Source organism: Cervus canadensis, chromosome 8 (assembly GCF_019320065.1).
Source record: "Cervus canadensis isolate Bull #8, Minnesota chromosome 8, ASM1932006v1, whole genome shotgun sequence".
Taxonomy (NCBI): domain Eukaryota; kingdom Metazoa; phylum Chordata; class Mammalia; order Artiodactyla; family Cervidae; genus Cervus; species Cervus canadensis.
Window position 1 is genome coordinate 49,170,539 of NC_057393.1, and position 6,000 is coordinate 49,176,538.

The window sequence follows — 6,000 nt, forward strand, 5'->3', positions numbered from 1 at the left end:
CTTACTGTCATTATCCTTCCGGTGTATTCATGAGCCAGAGCTGTGCCTTTGGAATGCGGGGATTCTGCTGTTATCTCCCTTACATGGCCCCAGCCTCTCAAGGCACATGCTGTGATGGGCAGCAAAGGACAGTGGCCATGACGGGATACCATGGAGCATCTCCACTGCCGTCTGGGTGCCTGACGGAAGTGGTCTTCTGGGAGGGCAGTCCTGCTCCTCTTCTCTATTCCTCCAGTGCCATGAGCTACTGAGGATCGAGAACGAGGCTGCTTGTTTCTGCAGTTTCTGGAACTCATTCAAGTGACCTCTGGAGATGCTGGTTGGAATCCTGAGTGCCTGACTTTTCTCTGACCTCAACTTTTTTTGTAATTAAATTTTTTATTTTGAGATAGAGTTTCACATGCAGGTATAATAAATAGTACAGAGACCCAGTGCACTTTTAGCCAGCTTCTCCCAGTAGTAACATCTTGCAAAGTTATAATTCAACATCACTACCAGGATATTAACATCAATACAGTCAAGATACAGGATATATGGACATATGGGCGGACTTGGACGGCATTATGCTTAGTGAAATAAGCCAGAGAAAGACAAATACTGTATGATCTCTCTTATAAGTAGAATGTAAAGCATATACACAAAGCAAAATGAAACAAACAAAGAACAAGCTTATAGATACAGAGAACAGATTGGTAGTTGCCAGAGGTGGGGTGGGTGTGGGGAGAAATGAATAAAGAGGGTCAAAAGGTAAAAATTAAAAAAAAATAATTTAGGAAAAGTAGTGGTGATGGAGAAGTGGTATCTTGGGCTATTAAAAAAAGACATGTTTTTCTGAGCAGTTTTTGGCTATTAGGAGTAATGCTTCTAAAAGCATGCATGTGTGGGTTTCTGTGTGAGCCTGCTTTCATTTCTCTGGGATAAATATTCAGGAATGCAATTTCTGGGTCATATAGTAGTTGCATGTTTTGTTTTATTTTGAAGGAACTGTCAGTCTCTTTTCTAGAGTGGCTGTACTATTTTATATTCCCACCAGCGCACGAATGATCTAATTTCTCCTCATCGTGAGTACTTGATGTTGTTACTGGTTTTTATTTTAGCTATTCTAATAGGTGTGTGGTGATAGAGCACTGTGGCTTTAACTTGCATCTCCCTTGTGACTAAGATGTTAAACATTTTTTCACGTGCTGTGCCGTGCTAACTTCAGTTGTGTCTGACTCTTTGGGACCCCATGGACTGTAGCCCAACAGGCTTCTCTGTCCGTGGGATTCTCCAGGAGAGAATACTGGAGTGGGTTGCCATTCCCTTCTCCAGGGGATCTTCCCTACCCAGGGATGGAACCTCTTAACCTCTCCTGCATTGGCACTCAGGTTTTTTACCAACAGTGCCACCTGGGAAGCCCATCTTTTCATGTACTTCTTTCCTAATTGGATTTTTTTTTTAACTGTTGAATTTTGTGAGTTCTTAATATTCTAGGTAGCGATATGTGGCTGGCAAATACTTTCTCCCAGTCTGTAGTATTTCTGTTCTTCCTTTTGTTGTTTGAAAGAAACATCCCTGGATATTTTACAGAGAGAAAATTTTTATTTTAATGAAGTCCAGTTTATCAATTTTTAATTTTATGGATCATGCTTTTGGTGTCAAGTCTAAGAACTCTTTGCTTCTGCTTATATAAGATTTTTTCTAACTTTTTTCTAAAAGTTTTATAGTTTTACATTTTACACTTAAATCTGTTACCTATTTGGAGTTAATTACTGTATTAGGTGTGAGAGTTAGTTTGAGGTTATTTATTTATTATTTATTTGGTCTGTGGATGTTCAATTGCTCCAGCACTATTTGTTTTTTTTCTCCTTTTTTCATTTATTTTTATTAGTTGGAGGCTAATTACTTTACGATAATGTAGTGGTTTTTGCCATACATTGACATGAATCAGCCGTGGATTTACATGTGTTCCTCATCCAGATCCCTCCTCCCACCTAATAAAAAGACTGTTCTTCCTCCACTGAATTACTTTGTATCTTTGCTAAAGATTAATTTGGTGTATTTGTGTGAGTCTGTTTCTAGGTTCTCTATCCTGTTCCATTGATCCGTGTGTTTCGCTACCAATACCGCACAGTCTTGATTTCCATAGCTATATAATAAGTCTTGAAATTCTTCGTACTTTGCTTCCCCCCCTCCTTCAGGATTGTTTGGCTATTCTACTTATTTTGCCTTTCCAAATAATTTTTAGATTAATCTTGTCTATATCTAGAGAAAATCTTCTGGGACTTTGATAGGAATTAGACACAAGAGATGTGGATTGATCCCTGGTTTGGGACGATCCCCTGGAGTAGGAAATGGCAACGCATTTTAGTATTCTTGCCTGGAAAAGTCCATGGACAGAGGAGCCTGGCTGGCTATATTCTGTGGGCTTGCAAAGAGTTGAACATGACTGTGTGACTGAGCATGCGCACAGTTAAATCTATACATCAATCTGAGTACAACTGGTATCTTTACTGTGTTGAGTCTCCCAGTCTATAAATGTACCATGTCTCTGTATTTATGTAGATCTCTTTCCTTTGATCTCTTTCAATAGCATTTGGTAGTTTTCTGCATAAAAGTCCTATACATGTTTTTCTTTATTTTGTTAGATTTATGCTTAGGTGTTTCATTTTTTGTCAATAATAAATGACATTTTATTTAAATTTCAGTGACTATATGTTCATTGCTAGTGTATAAAAATGATTTACAAATTTTATTGGTATAATTGATCTTGTGTGTGTATCTTATATCATGTGGCCTTGCTAAATTCATTTATTATCTATTTTTTCTACATTCCTTGTGATTTTCTTTACAATGAGGTCATCTGCAAATGGGAGCAGTTTTCTTCTCCTTCTATCTTAGGACTTTTATTCCCATTTTCCCCTTTATTGCACTGGCTGAAATTTCCAGTACTGTGTTGCAAGAGACTGGTGAGAACAGATATTCTAACTTTGTTTCCTGAATAAGTGAAAGAGGAAAGCATTCATCTTAATTTTGCCATTAAGAGTGGTGCTAGAAGTAGGTTTTTGGGTAGCTGTTCTTTGCCAAGTGAGGAAGTCCCCTCTATTCCTTTTCTGGAGAGTTTTTATCGTAGGTGGACGTAGAAATTTGTAAAATGCCTTTTCTGCATTGATGGATATGATCATGTGAATTTTCTTCTTTAGTCTGTTAATATGGTAGGTTATTAAATGATTGGTTTTCAAATATTGAAGCATCCTTGCATCCCTGGAATAAGCCCTGCTTTGTTATGTTGTGTAATCCTTTTTATATATTACTGGAATCCATCTGCTAACATTTTGTTAAGGATTTATTCTTCTATATGCACCAATGATATCAATCTAATGCTTTCTTCTTTTGTACAATCCTTGCCTGGTTTGGTTTCAAGTACTGATAGCTTCATAAAATTAATTGAGACAGGTATTTCCTCCTATTTTTTTTTGGGGGAGATACTGTATAGAATTAGTGTTAATTGATTTTTAAACAATGATAGAATTCTTCAGTGAGACCATCTGGGGCTGGAGATTTATTCTTGGGGAGTTTTAAAATTATGAATTCAATTTCCTTAATAGTGATAGGGCTATTCAGATTATATTTCATAATGGATAAGTTGTGTGGTTTGTGTTTTTTGAGGAATTGATCCATTTCATCTAAGTTGTCAACTTTAGATGTATAGAGTTGTTCCCAATAGTCCCTTATTATCCCCTTTGATGTGTGCAGGTCTATAGTGATATCCTAGTTTCATTACTGATACTGGTAATTGTGTTTTTTTTTTTTTTTTTTGTCAGCCTCACTAGAGGTTTGTCAATTTTATCGATCTTTTCAAAGAACAAACTTTTTAATTTATATTTTCTACTTGTTTTTCCTGTTTTCAATCTCATTGATTTTGGGTTTTAGCTTTATTATTTTCTTCCTCCTGCTTCTTTTGGGTTTATTTTGCTTTTGTTTTTCTAGATTTTTGAGGTGGGAACTTAGTTTATTGATTTGACACTTTTTCTCTTTTTTAGTGTGTGCTTTTAGCTTTATAAAATTTCTTGTCATTATTACTTTAGCTGTGTCCCACAAATTTTGATATGCTGTATTTTCATTTTCATTCAGTTAAGTGTAATTTTTGGTGTGATTTTCTCTTTGACCAATGGACTACTTTGTAGTATGTTGTTTGGTTTCCAAGTGTTTAGAAATTTTGCTGTTATTAATTTCTAGTTTGAGTCTATGGTGGTCAGAGAATGTACTCTATAATATTTCATTTTTTGTATGTATATATATATAGTATAATTTTACATATTATAAATAGTAGTAGACTGTTGGCATTTAAAAAAATAACCTTTTTATTCCATTGTGTATATGTACCATAGCTTTCTTATCCATTTGTCTGCCCATTATACAGAGTGAAGTAAGATAAACACCAATGCAGTATACTAACGCATATATATGGAATTTAGAAAGATGGTAACGATAACCCCATATGCAAGACAGCAAAAGAGACACAGATGTATAGAACAGACTTTTGGACTCTATGGGAGAAGGTGAGGGTGAGATGATCTGAGAGAATAGCATTGAAACATGTATATTATCAAGTGTGAAACAGATCACCAGCCCAGGTTGGATGCATGAGACAAGTGCTCAGGGCTGGTGCACTGGGATGACCCAGAGGGATGGGATGGGGAGGGAGGTGGGAAGGGGGTTCAGGATGGGAAACACATGTAAATCCATGGCTGAGTCATGTCAATGTATGGCAAAAACCACTACAATACTGTAAAGTAATTAGCCTCCAACTAATAAGAATAAATGAAAAAAAAACCTTTTTATTTTGTATTGGTGTATAGGCAATTAATAACATTGTGATAGTTTCAGGAGGACAGAAATTCTCTGGTGGACAGCCATACATATACTTGTATCCCTTCTCCCCCAAACTCCTCTCCAATTCAATCTGCCACATAACGCTGAGCAGAGTTGCCTGTACTATGCAGTAGGAAGGATTTCAATTTTTTACAAATTGATTGGCATTTTTTTATGACCCAAAATATGGCCTATCTTGCTATAAGTTCTCTGGGCACTTGAAAAGAATGTGTATTCTGCTGTTGTTGAGTGGAGTGTTTTATAGATATGTATCAGATTCTGTTGACTGATGGTACTATTAGATATTTCTATACTGCTGATTTTCCACCTAATCTTTCTATCAATTGTTGAGAGAGATACATTGAAGTCCCTAAGTATAACTGTGGATTTGAATATTTATCTTTTCAGTTCTATCAGTTTTTCTTTATACATTTTGCAGCTTTGTTGTCCGATGCATAAACATCAAGGATTGCTATGTCTTCTTAATGGATTGACTCTTTTCATTATTTAATATCCCTTATGTCTTTGTAGACTTTCTTTGCTCTGAAGTCTACTTTATCTCAAAGTAACATTATCACTCTTGCTTTCTTTTGATTAATGCTGGTATAATATAACATTTTCCATTCTTTTCCTTTCAACCTCTGTATTGTTATATAAACAATGTTCCCACAACAAAACCGATTTTATTTTTGTAGACAGCATATAATTGGACATGGTTTTCAATCCATTCTGCCAATTTTTCTTTTTTAGTTGTATTTAGGCCATTTATATTTAATGTCATTATTGATATATGTTAGTTTAAGTCTGCCTTTTCTTTTTCTGTTTGTTTTTCTGTTTTTTGTTTGTTTGTTTGTTTGTTTCTCTTTCCTTTTCCTCCTTCCCTCTTCTTTGCTGGAACATTTTTTAGAATTCTGTTTTGATTAATATAGTTTTAAGTATATTGCTTTGCTTTGCCTAACTTTTTTTTTTTTTTTTTTCTTTTCCTTTATTTAATTTATTTTTTCAGTGAGTTTTGCCATACATTGATATGAATCAGCCATAGATTTACACGTATTCCCCATCCCGATCCCCCCTCCCACCTCCCTCTCCACCCGATTCCTCTGGGTCTTCCCAGTGCACCAGGCCCGAGCACTTGTCTCATGCATC

The 6,000-nt window shown here is 35.8% G+C and overlaps 1 protein-coding gene across 3 annotated transcripts in view; it reads left to right on the forward strand.

Moving 5' to 3' along the window:
• GRID1 (glutamate ionotropic receptor delta type subunit 1) overlaps positions 1-6,000 on the forward strand; it is a 688,675-nt gene that overhangs the window by 245,035 nt on the left and 437,640 nt on the right. The window lies entirely within an intron of this gene.